Source organism: Capsicum annuum, chromosome 12 (genome assembly GCF_002878395.1).
Source record: "Capsicum annuum cultivar UCD-10X-F1 chromosome 12, UCD10Xv1.1, whole genome shotgun sequence".
NCBI lineage: Eukaryota > Viridiplantae > Streptophyta > Magnoliopsida > Solanales > Solanaceae > Capsicum > Capsicum annuum.
The window spans coordinates 102,801,064-102,815,234 of record NC_061122.1 but is presented as its reverse complement, the minus strand read 5'-3'; positions in this window follow the sequence as shown (position 1 = coordinate 102,815,234).

Below are 14,171 nucleotides of genomic sequence, written 5' to 3'. Positions count from 1 at the left end.
TTTTTCAAAAGAACTTTCTATGTGTATTTTATTAATTTTATTCTTTCAGGTTGCAAAAAGTTCATATGTTCCACCAAAAAAAATTCATACGACCTCTTCTTTTTGATTTGTTGATTTTCTTTCATCAATTGTAAATTTGCAATGAAAGTTCATATGTTCCATAAAAGAAATCTTAAGACCTCTTTTTTTTTGATTTGTTGATTTTCTTTCATTAATTGAAATGAATATTTCAGTGTTCTTACGTCATTCCATTGTTTGGATTAATGATATTATACCATAATCACCCAAACTCCTTTCGTTGCCGTTGTTTGATATGAAGGGTAACAAGATCATAATAGATTGCAAAAATAGTAAAGTTTAAGGTTGGGCAAATCTACAAGGACAAGTGTATTGTTATTTCAGTTATGACATGGCATGCCATTGAGCATTCCTTGCAATTGATCTGACAAAAAAGATCTGTATCTTATTTATGCGAACAAAGATCCGACAAAAAAAATTTGTATCTTGTTTAACGTTACAAAAGTAGTTATTTGTCTCTTGTTTATTCAATTATGCATTTAACGTAAAATTGATAATTCTATTTTTTCTTATTTTAGTAGGATAAGATACATATTTGGTCTAACTAGATACATTTTTGCTTCATCTCGTATCTCTGATTCGGGTTGTGTATATATATGTATCTCTTGGTGTTTTAGTTTTAGTGATATGGGCATACCAAAAATACAAATTAGTAGTGTTAAAGATACATATTATGAACGATTGTACATATATGTATCTCTCATTAATTTTTTCTGTACGATAAAATACATCTTAAACCTGATAAAATACATCTTAAACCTGCTAAAAAATATGATAAAATTTTTTCCGTATCTTCTTCTTTCGGTATCTAGTATCCGGCTTATCCAACACCGTCAAAGAACGCATTTTTGAAATTAAGGAAAGAATGTTGAGATTAAGATCTCAAACCTGCTAAATAAGAGAAATTAAGAACCCATATAAGAAGTCGACATTTTGACTATAAAGAGTGAATTACCAAAACCCCAAAACCAAATCTTCATTAAATTGGTGACAACTTAAGAATCCAAGAAGATAATCCTTTGAAGACGAAGAAAATTGGTGGTATAAAGTTCTTCCAATCTAGGCAACCAAGAAAGCCTTTTCGGTAAATAGAACACCCTAGTTCCTCGATAGTGTCAACGACGATGGACCTCTACGCTCAGTACCTTACCTGATGTGAGTTTCTCAAAATCCATTTGATGTTATGTGTATAAGGAGATGTAATTTGACTTTCATTGTGTCGTCTCCAGGAGAGATGAATAATAAGAAATAACAACATAATGGCGATAATAAGATAAACAAAGTGACAGAAACAATAATGTAATACTAGAAAGCAAAAAATTATTGGGAAAGAGGCAAGACACTATCAAAGTGCACGACAAAGTAGCAGCGGAAGAATATCCAAGCCTAAAATTTTTCTCTCAATTTGAACCAAGAGAAAACAAACAAACCAAGAACAATGGTAATATGGGAGAAAATAAATCAACTAAATGAAATGCAACAACACAAGAATAAAACCAATCACACGAGACACCAAATTTATGTGGAAAACCCTTTGATGTGAAGATTAAAAATCCATGGAACAAAAACCTCCACTATGATCACCCAGAGTTACAATATTATTCTCCAAAATTGACCATAAAACAAGTGCCAAAGAACGAGAAACAACATATAAACCATAATACAAAAAACTAGAGAAAAATAGGAGCTAAAGGCCACTAAATCCAACCCCATAAGTTCCTAATCAATGATTGATATGAGAGGAAAAAGCTATCCTAAAATCAGCTCAATCGAACAAGAAATAAAGTGGAAATTGCAATCTGAAGTTGACAACTGTGGCTAGAATTTTAGGCGTAAAAATTTGCACTAGTTTCTCTCTTTAGCTGCTGAAAACTCTTTTTTGTGGATTGTGAAATAAAACCTAAAAAGATCTGTATATATGACCCATAGTAATCATCCTATAGCCTATGGAATAAAGTGGGTTGGTCCAAATTGGGCTTTATTTTTCCACATAGGAAGGAGAAAAAACCCATAACCCAACAATTCTCTCCCTCTCGACTATGTGGAGGAGACCACTATCCCGATAATCATGCAACAATATTTAAACTTCCCTCTTGGTAAAGGTTTAGTCATCATGTCGAAACTATTATCATCCATATGAATCTTCTCAAGCTCAAGCAACTTAGAATCCAACATATCTCAAATCCAATGGTATCTCACATTAATATGTTTAGACCAACCATGAAATATAGAATTATTGTAAAGATGTATAGCACTTTGACTATCGCAATAAAGCACATACCTATCTTGAGAACAACCAAGTTCCCCTAAGAATCTCTTAATCCAAAACAATTCTTTTCAAGCTTTAACGACAGGAATAAAATCATTTTCTTTAGTAGATAGAGCAACACATTTTTGCAACCTAGATTGCCAAGACACAGCTCCACCACAAAAGTAACCAAATGCCCAGAAGTAGACTTGTGAGTATCAACATAACCAACCTTATCTTAATCAATACAAGTACGAAGAATAGGCTTTTCTGTACCAAAACACAAACTCAGACTAGAAGTACCACAAGGATATCTCATAATCCACTTCACAATATTCCAATATTCTCTTCCCAGATAAGAAAGAAAATGGTTAACAATACCAACAACATGAGAAATATTCAGTCTTGTACAAACTATTACATACATCAAACTACAACAGGCTGAAGCACAAGGAACTTTTTTCATATCTTTCTGCACATCATCACTGTAAGAACATTGCTTCATGCTCAATTTGAAGTGTATAACTAAATATGTACTGACAATCTTAGCCTTATCCATGTTGAACCTTTGAAGTACTTTCTGAATGTACATCTTATGTGATAACAATAATTTCTTGGTATTTGTTGCATGGACAAACTACATGCCAAGAATCTGTTTTGCTAGTCTGAAGTCTTTCACAGAAAAAGACTTAATCAACTCTTGCTTCAACTTTTGAATCCTGCAAGCATTATGACCAACAACAAGCATGTCATCAACATAAAGAAACACAATAATAAATTCACTATTAGAGAATTTTTGAGGTAAAAACACAATGGTCTGAAGTAGTCTTCTTAAAACCTTGCCGACTCATAAAGGAATCAAACTTCTTGTATCACTGTCTGGGAGCTTGTTTCAAACCATACAAGCTCTTCTTCAATTTGCAAACATAATTCTTTTTTCCCTTGACTTCAAATCCTTTGGATTGCTCCATATAAATTTCTTCATCTAAGTCACCATGGAGAAAAGCAGTTTTAACATCCATTTGCTCAACCTCTAAATCTAGACTTTCAACTAAGCCTAGAACCACATGAATGGATGACATTTTCACAACTAGAGAGAATATCTCATCAATATCAACTCCCTTTTTTTGGTTAAATCCCTTCACAACCAATCTATCCTTGTACCGTGGAACTGGGTAATCATCTTCATGTTTCACCCAAAAAACCCACCTATTTTTCAAAACCTTTTTGTCTTTAGGTAGCTTAACCAAATCAAAGGTATGATTATCATGCAAATATTTAATCTTATCTTCTATAGAATCGAGCCAGTTTTATTTTTCTTCACATTTCATGGCCTCATCAAGACTCCCAGGTTTTCCCCCGCCAGTCAAGAGTACATACTCATTTGGAGATAACGAGATAAAGGTATTCTCTCTAGTAGATCATTCTAAGAGTTCTCTGGAGCATCGATAACTGGTTACTGATAAATCATATCAACTTGTACAGGAGCATCAACAACATCATGCTGGTTATTATGAACATGATCATCGCCTTCATTATAAATTTCATTTTCATCATCATGAATATTTTCTTTAAGAGTAATAGTCAAAGGAACTGGATCAACATCAACTAGACTCTTACTACTCTAAGAATCAACCTTCTTAGCTTTGTCAAAATTTTCAATTGTTTGGTCTTCAAATAACACAACATCACAACTTTTAACAAGTTTTTTATCATCTAGATTATAGAAACGATATCCAAATTCATCTTGACTATAACCAATGAAGATACACTGCCTAGTTTTAACATCCGAATTTGACCTTTTATCCTTAGAAATATGCAAAAAAGTTTTACACCTAAAGAATCTAAAGTAACAGTAGGAGATAAATTGATGACATAAGCAACAATATTAAGTTCTTTTACCTAAAAGGAATCTGGAAGCTTAGCATCAGAAAGCATACATCTAACCCTCTCAACAAAAGTTCTATTCATTCTCTCTACTAAAATATTTAGCTGAGTAGTTTTTGGAGGAGCTTTCTAATGTCAAATACCCTGCTCTCTGCAATATCTATGAAAGGAAACAATATCCACCATAATCTGAGCGGATACATTTCAATTTCTTTTGTCTATCTCTCAACCAAGGCCTAAAAACCCTTGAACACATCAAGTACTTGACCCTTAAACTTCAAAGAAAATACCCAGAGTTTGATAGAATGACCATCAATAAAAGACACAAAGTAAAGAGCACCACCATGAGACCTTACTTTAAAAAGAGCACACAAATCAGAATGTACCAACTCTAGTAAATCAAGCTTTCTTGAAAGCAGATGACTCTGAAAAGAAACTTTTTTTTGTTTACTAGTTAAGCAATGGACACACTTCTTCAACTTTGCTTGTTTCACTCTAGAAAACAAATTTTTCTTAGCCAAGATATCAATCCCCTTCTCACTTATATGACTTAACCTTCTATACCATAACTCTAATGAAGTATCATTCTCCACCAAGTTTATCAAGCCTCTAGAAGTAGAGCCCTGAAATACGTACAAGTTAGACAACTTGTCACAAAGAGCCATAATTATCGAACCTCTAAGAAAGATTCCATTGGCCATCACCAAGGGTGTTAACATAAACCTCATCAACAAGATTCCCTACGAATTTAGATTCAAGCGGACATCTGAAGCATGCTTTACGTTGTTGAGAACTAGTTTGGAACCACTGTTACTTTCCAAACAAACAGTGCCAATGCCAAGTTCTTTAGCTTCATCATTATTGCCCATTTTTAACATCCCAAAATTACTTAAAGCATAAGAAGAAAATAGTTCCTTCTTTGGCGTAATATGAGAAGTAGCACCAGAATCCACAAACCACCTAAACTCACTACGAACAAGATTAATGGCACACTCACCATAAGCAACAAGAATATCATCATTAGCAACAACAATAAAATAATTTTCATTATTGCTTTCTTTCTTTTGTTGTCTCATATATCTCTTATGCTTGTAAAAATATTTCATGATATGCCCTTTTTTGTTGCAATAGTCACACGTGGCATTATTAAATTTTGACTTCGACTTGCTTCTAGTTTTGTCTCTATCATTCGAACCTCTGGACTTATTTCTCCACATCTTCAGTAACCAAAGCATTAGAGTGAGAAGATAAAAAAGATGAGGCCTAAGATCTTCTTCTCATATCTTTATTTAAGACACCACACTTAGCATATTCCATAGTTACAACACCACTGGGTGCAAAATTAGTCAAAGAAACTCAAAGAGTGTTTCAAGAGTCTGCCAGAGTATTAAGAAACCAAAGTCCCTGAATTTCTTTATCAAACTTTACACCCATTTCTAACAGCTGTCAAGAACACCTTAAAAATTATTTATATGTTCAGAAATAGGACTATCCTCTTTATACCAGATATTCATCAATTTTTTAAGTAGGAACAACTTGTTATTGCTAGTCTTGAAAGCATAAAGTGTCTTGAGCTTATCTCTTAAACTTCTAGCATATGTCTCATTCACAATATGGTTTCTAATATTATCTTCAACCTATTTTTTGACATATCCATAAACCTGTAGGTGCTTAAATACCCAACATTATCTGTTATGGATTGATGTTTATTAGACACAAATATAGGTAAATACATTTTCTTGACAAAACATGATCTTTTATCTTGCCTTTAAAGTATTATAATTAATACCACTCAAACACGTTATTTTGCTCATATTTTCCCTCATCATTAAAATCAACAATCAATAATAACCTATGCTCTGATACCACTTTGTTGGGAAAGAGGCAAGGCATTATCAAAGTGCACGACAGGGTAACAACTGAAGAATACCAAAGTCTAAACTTTCCCTTTCAATTTGAACCAAGAGAAAAATAATATCCAGAACAATAGTAATATGGTAGCAAATAAATCAACCAAATAAAATGCGACAAGACAAGAATAAAACCAATCACATGAGACTCTAAATTTACATGAAAAACCCTTTGATGTGAAGAGTAAAAAATCATGGGATCGAAACCTCCACTATAATCACCAAGAGTTACAATATTGTTCTCCAAAATTATCTATAAAACAAGTGATAAATAACGAGAAACAACACATAAACCACAACATAAAAAACTAGAGAAATAAAGGAGCAAAGCACCAAAATACAACTACTATTTAGGGATGAAAAAATGGAGCTACAGGCCACAAAATCCAAATCTATCATTTCATAATCAAATACTAAGATGAGTGGAACAAGCTGTCCTAAAATTAGCTCAATTAGATAATAAACGAGGTGAGGATCGCAATATGAATTTGACAGTTATGGCTGGAATTTAGGAGCGAAAATCTTCACTAGTTTCTCTCTTTGGCTCTTCAAAACTCTCTTTTGTGGATTGTGAAATAAAGCTTAAAATGATCTATATATATTCCCCATAATAGTGGGCCTATAGGAAAAAGTGGGTTGGTCAAGATTGGGCTTTATTTATCCACACAGGAAGGAAAAAGGACCTATAACCCAACAAAAATAATGTTGCAATGTTATGTCTAATAAGGCTAGATTATGAACGTCTGTTTGGATTTTTGTCGCTTCGACTTCTATATCTTATATATTCCAATTTACTATATTACTTGATTGATTTTAATTCTTATAAAAAAAAAGCCAACTCTGATCCTAAAGCCATTAAAACTGTAAGCTAACCTAAATACTGCTCGAGAAAATCTTAATAAGGTGATAGAGATATTGTCTTTGGTTGAAAAGTAAAAGTACAAGCTATTGAAGAAGTGAAAGAAGCTCAGAAATTGGCTGAGGAAGCTAATGAGAAGTTGGGAGAAGCTTTGGTAGGTCGAAAGCAAGTTGAAGAAAACTATGAAATTGAAATGTTTCATGTTGATGAGATGAAATGGGTAGGGATTGAAGCATCTCAAAAGAAAGAAGAGGAATGGCAGAACGAAGTTGAAGCTGTGAGGAATTAACATGATGTGGATATGGCTGCTCTCTTCTCTGCCACATAGGAACTTTAACATGTAAAGCACGACTTGTCCATGGGTTGTGAGGCCAAAAGTAAGAAAGACACTCGGAAATATAGAGGATGTGAAATTCAGCTAAGAAGGTGGAAATCTACTCAGCTGAATTAGTGAGATTGAAATATTTACTTGACTCCAGGATCTCTTAGAATAAAATAGAGATTAATGAGAAGAACAAAATGGTAGAAGAGCTAAAACTTGAGATAGAGACACAGAAATAATCACTCGAGAAAGTAAGAAGTTATGAAGCTAAATGAAAGGAAAAAAGATATTGTGAAACAACTTGTTAGATTTTTATGGGTCATGGTTCGCCTATGTATATCGACTTGACCTGGCCCTTTCTATCTAAACCTAACCAACCCATTTTGTTGTCTGAAGAAAAATGAGATTAATGGTTAATCTCATTTAAAAAGGAGGGGATGGTTACACAATAACTGTTGAACCGCCAATATTCCCTTTATATTTCTTATTCTTCTGACAAGAAACAGAGAAGAAAGAATCTAGTCATAAATGAAAACCAAAAACAATCAGTGAATCATATTAACAACAACACCAACACCAACAAAAAGGCATTTAGTTTGTGATTTAAACTTCATTTCCTTGCACTTCAAAGATTGATTTGGGAAATTATTTCATTAGCAAAATCGACAAGTTACGTTGCAACACATCTTAAGGTACATATTCTAAGTGTCCTATTTTTGCTTGTAATATCTCAAGTTTAAGTGTAAAAAACTCTTGAAAGATTGAATATGAACTTATCTATTAAAAAGAAATCATAATCGAATGTAGATCGAGATTTTGGACCCGATGTGAATCGAACATGCAACCTTATGATCTAGAATCAGACACGCTACCATTGCACCACGGATCCAATTATAGATCTATAATTTTTTTTTAATTTTTTTAGATTTGTAATTTTTTTTGATTTCTCTTTATCTTCCATGAAAAATGTGTTAAGAATAAATTAAAGATATTCTATAATGAAGACGAAAATGAGAAAGGTTTACTATTAGTTTTTTGAGAAATGAAAGAAATACTTAGAACTTTTGTTCATTATCTTTAGAAAAAGGAAGAAAGAGTAATTTTTAGGATGGAAAACGTGTATACATTGTATTTCTTCTCCTTCCTTCATTATTAAAAGTAACTCTGGGGGAATGATAAAACTAACTAAATAAATTAGTTTTCCCTTCTTTTTTTTGGAAAAACGTGATGAAATCGTACCCTACTGTATAAAAGTTTCTATTAATTTTTTGGTGGGTTCCAATAAATTTTAAAAGGATTTATTTGGACTCATTTTTTTATCAAACAAAATTAATTGCATGATCTTACTTTTTGAGTAGAATTATGTAACAACTTAAATTATTTATTTTAATATATTTATGATTTAAATTATTGGTTAAAATTGATTAATTTTGTTTGATAAAAAATTTATTCCAAACAAATACTTTTAAAATTTATTGGAAACCAACAAAAAATTGATAGAAACTTTTAAACAGAAGAGTACTATTTCATCACGTTTTCCCAAAAAAATACAAGGGCATACTGATTTATTTATTTATTTTTATCTATCTTATTTTTTAAGTGGAGTTGTGTAACCACTTACATTATTTATTTTAAAATGTTTATGATTTAAATAATTGGTTAAAATTGATCTTGATATTATTTTTTTTAATTAGTCCCTATTTTTTTAACGAATTTTGCCTTCTAAAATAAATTGTGACATAAAAGGTCACATTGAATGATTCAACTATTTCTTGTTATTTCTTGGTTCCTATTTCAGACATAAATGAACGGAGTAAAACTCTAATCACTCCAAGTGGGAGTTTTGGATGTCGAGCAAAGAGATAAAGTGGAAGAGCACGTCGTCGAAGGACATGTTTTCATGGTCGTGAAATCATATGAAATAGAATCCTCAGGATGACACAAAATCTGTTATGCAATGAGATGGCTATATGAAGGGAAAGAGAGAAGAAACTAAAAGAGTTCAAGTCTTTTATGATGTCCCCTAGTATTACTATTGCTAATTTTATTCATTTATTTGAATTAAAACTTGTAGAACTGGAAAACTATGTAGAAATCTCAGATTGTAAAGCTTTAGCTGTTTTAGCAAATTCTCTCCATGATCCTTGGGGCGATAGATTACTTAAAGTTTATCATGAAATTTGGCCTAGCAAGTCTTTTTAGGTTTATATAAGTCGTCTTGAATATTTGTGGGATGATTTTTATTTTTAAATTGACTTGTAACTTGAAGTTGTTTATTAACTTTATATTATAAATAAACTAAGTTGTTTCTCTCATTTTATATGAATTTCATTCATTTGAGTTTACAATGACTTAGTTGAAAGAAATCATTCTAATACACATTAAGAAATTAATTACTAATTTTGGTCAAATGTTTAGTTCGTAGATGATGATCGGATTTTTATGTGTCCTTTTGATTTTACACTAAACATGAAACCTTTATGTGAAATGATTTTCTTGAATGTATAATTGATAAAATACTTGTGTGATTGTCTCTTTATAATAGACATGACATCAAAAAGCATAATTGCCAACTTGAGCCGAGGAGAAAAACTAAATAGTGACAATCACGACATTTGAAAGAGAAAAATGATCTTGAGGGTATAAACTATGTATTATGTCAACCAGAAGAGGGTAACACTGCACAACATAGAAGAGACCTTAAAGCTTATAAGGCTTGGAAAAAGGCTAATTCCATTGCACATGGAATCATTGAAAATTTTGTGGTTGATGACTTCATTCATGAGTGTGAGAACTTTCTTACTGCTCATGCTATCTGTGCACATTTGCGAGGAACATATAGGGGTACTTCTATCACCCACCTCAGATAGTTAACTATCAAATGTGTTATGATCAAAAGAACAAACAACACCTTAGGGTGATGTCAAATATGATAGCTCAACTCAAAAGTGTTGGTTAACAGTTGGGAACACTTGAAGGTTAACTTAACCCACAATGAAAACATCAAAACTTTTTTTGATGTTTCCCGTCATGTTGAACTTGAAAATGAGTAGCTTGGTCCTGCTAAAGCTACTTCTAATGCTTTTATGACATAATGACGTGGTAAAAAGTCTTCTGACTTCAAGCACAAGAAGAATTGGAAAAGAACATGAAGTCTAAAAAGATCGAAGAAGGACCTTCTGAGAAAAAGAATTAGCCAAATTTGAAGAAGGGGAAAAAATTTTCAAGAAGAAAGATAAGAGCAAGATAAAGTGCTACAATTGTCAAGTTCTGGGGCATTTTACTCGTGAATGTCATATTCAGAAAAAGGCAACATTTTTAAATGCATCTTTAAGTGTTGCATATGGTTCTAGAACTTCTTTATTAACTGAATCTTATCCTATATGGATTATAGACTCAACATCCACCGGCCATGTGTCGGTCAATGAGTAATGAGTATGTGGTCAATACTTTGAATGTACTGGTATGCTAAATGATGTTAGGATGATATGAATGGGCTCATATTTATGAATAATAACTGACTGAATTAATAACATGAGATAATTGGATAACTGACATAATCCTTGAATGCTGTAGTATTTGAGAATGCATGACCAAGCATATAACATGATTCTAAAATAGTCTGTAAACTGAAATACTGAGATCTGATAACTGAATGACTAATAAACTGTATGCTACGGTCAAGAGAAATTGAACTAAGTCCTGAACTAAATACTAAAATTGAAACTTTGGGAGGTGTCATCTAACCAACATAACCAGTCTGAACTGACCGGGGTCCAACCTGTGACCCCAGTTGAAAGAGTGCTAGTACCGTGCCATGGGTAGTAACAATGGTGGTGGAGTCAGTCCTAATATGGTAAGTGACCCCTGAGATTAGTCCTAAACTGGCGGGTGATCCCTGAGAGTGTTAGTCCTAAATTAGCGGGTGACATCTCATATCCTACGTTGGCTACGTAGTTTTGGAACTTAGGGATTGCTTCTAAGGACCCAATCCTAATTGATGGGTGAGCCTCAATCCCTAGGTTCACTCGGTGCTCAATCCTACTCCCAACTGAATGACACTTATTATGGGACTGAACTAAGTTGAAATAAAGAAAGAACTGACTTGAATTATTGAACTGACTTAGGTTTGTCTAACATGATAACTAACTGAACTAATAATGCTCATATGTGTTTGAAATAATTTTGAGAATACTGAGACTAATTAAACAACTAAATTTGGGTATTCATAAACCCTAGGACTCGATAACAATAACTACAGGGGCACATAAAAGCTTCAAAATCATGGAAGGAAATCATTGTTCACAATTATTCACTTAAGCATTTCATCAAACACATGGGAGACGTGAATTTAAATATGGGAATACCTTTAAAAACAATGAGATAGCAAAATCACATGACAAGATCATAAACTGAGGGTTTATTCTGAATTCTCATGAACATGATATGGAAACCACAATATTTATAAAATACTATAATGCATCCCATATGAAAACAATTGAAAGCATGAATTGAAATCAAATTATCAAGGTATAGGTAAACATACTTCAACTTTAAAATGTGTAAGGGCTTTTTCTATCAAAACTCTTGAAATTTACGGGTTTAAGCATGAGAATGAGTGAAACATGCAGGAATTGCATAATTACAATACTAAAACCATACTTAGGGATTTAACAATGAAATTTCATGCTTCAAATGTGTAAGGGCTCCTTTAAATGAAAATAGATTGTAAACATCATGTATAATGGAAATTCATAAAAGCTTTATGGACACAAATCATTATAGACATGTAATTTCATAATTTAAAACATAAAAGATGGATTCTTGGACTCCATGGTTGAAAATGGCCCATGGATGAACATCATACATACCTTGATTGAAGAATTCGTGAAGGTTCTTGCTGGTTTTCTTAAAACTTGAGCTTGAATTTTGAAGGGGATAGGGTTTGTTCTTGAGAGAGAATTAGTTTCTTGGAGAGAAATTATGAATAATGGGGAATATAATGCCCCTTTAGGGTTTTAATTTTGCGTTTTGGATAGATTTGGGTTCAGGAAAATTGACAAGACTACCATTGGGAAATTAAAATTCATAACTGAAACTCAAAATTGACCCTCACCGCAATGCGCCAAGGATGTTATCGTGGTTCCACTGTGATGTGGTACAATCGTGGAGACTTGCTGTAATCTGACAATTATCATTTTGAACTTCACCGCGACGCAGTGATATGACCACCGCTGAAGCTACTGTGATGTGCCAAAATCGCGGTGAGCTACTGTTTTGAAATTCAAACATGGTCCAAACCTCATCCAAAAATCCAAAACTTACCCTAGACAAGCTACTTACATCCCTGAACATGAATCAACTCAAAAACATACTTCTCAGGGGTGGGAAGGTCACTTTAAAAATCAACGAAGTTAAGAGGCCAAAAAAATAAAAGTAATTTTCCAATACTTAGTTAAATTTTTAGGTTCTAAGTCTCTTATGCATGCACTATGAGCTGAACTAAGATAAGAATAGTACGAGGTATTACAATATCTCCCCCTTAGGAATATTTGTCCTCGAATAAGACTGGTTAGACTGAGAGTACTGAACTAAGAAAACTGAGATCACATACTGAACATGCTTGACTAGTAACATGATTACAAGACTGAGTCTGAAACATGGTGACTGACTGAACTAATTCATGAATTAATGTAATGACATAAAGATGTGTATATAACGAAGATAGAAATGAGAGAGTCAACTAATAAGTTACCGCTGCCTCAGGCTGGATCTGGTTTCATGAAGAAAAGTTAAGAGATTTATTACATGAAAACTCGAGGGTGTTATAACATCTCCCCCTTGGGATAGTTCATCCCTTTAATGATACTGGCTTGTTTGAAATACTAAGAAAAGATTGAGATGATGCACATGACTCTTATGAACTGACTCATAATTGAATATTTGGAATCTGAAACTAATGCATGAACTTAACTGAGCTAAATTCATAATTTGTAGGGGTGGGAATATTTTACCTCATGGAATATCCATATTCAATACTAAACTTCATGTGAGGCTACTAAAAATATTCACATGGGAACTGATAACTCTACCTACTGAAGTATGAGTTGGACTGAATTCTCTCACTATATTTAAGCCTACTCGAATCTACAAAATGCACACATAACACTATAATACTATCCTGAGTCATGAATTCAATACACTCTACATTTTCATAACTTCTAATCTCCTAAATAATTCTGATTACCCCTTCAACAACTAAATACAACCTCTTACAAGCCATTCACTAATGCGTAATGCATTTATCCACTTACACACCAACATGACATTCAAGACTATCTTTATAACTATAGCCTCGTGTAAAGTAAGCATGCAACAATCTTTCTTTAACCTAAAATATTTACTCTCTCCCATCTAAGCAATGGCTCATCACTACATTATTTTATAAGGAGAGGTCATTGAAAGGTTAAAACATGAGGACCTGAAGCATGAATGAACACTATACAGAACTTGACACTTAACTAAGGCCTAAGTAATAAAATATCAACATCATGGATTCATCAAGAGATCTAAACTGAGGATATACATGACATAATCTGAATTTTGTTGATTATTAGAAATGTAGCATGAGTCATGGGAACTGAGCATACAGTAAAATATGAATACATGAGTCATGAGCTATATGACCTAAGTTTGGAGTTCCTAAATTCATGGAATATGATTCGGATTGTTGGGTGAATTTAAACTCCTTATACCAGGAACTGGAAGCGTACATGATTTTCTAAAAAATGTACAAATATGAGCTATGATCATAGGTTTGACATGTAAGGCATAAGTAGATATCGTGAAAACTAAAATACAAAACTT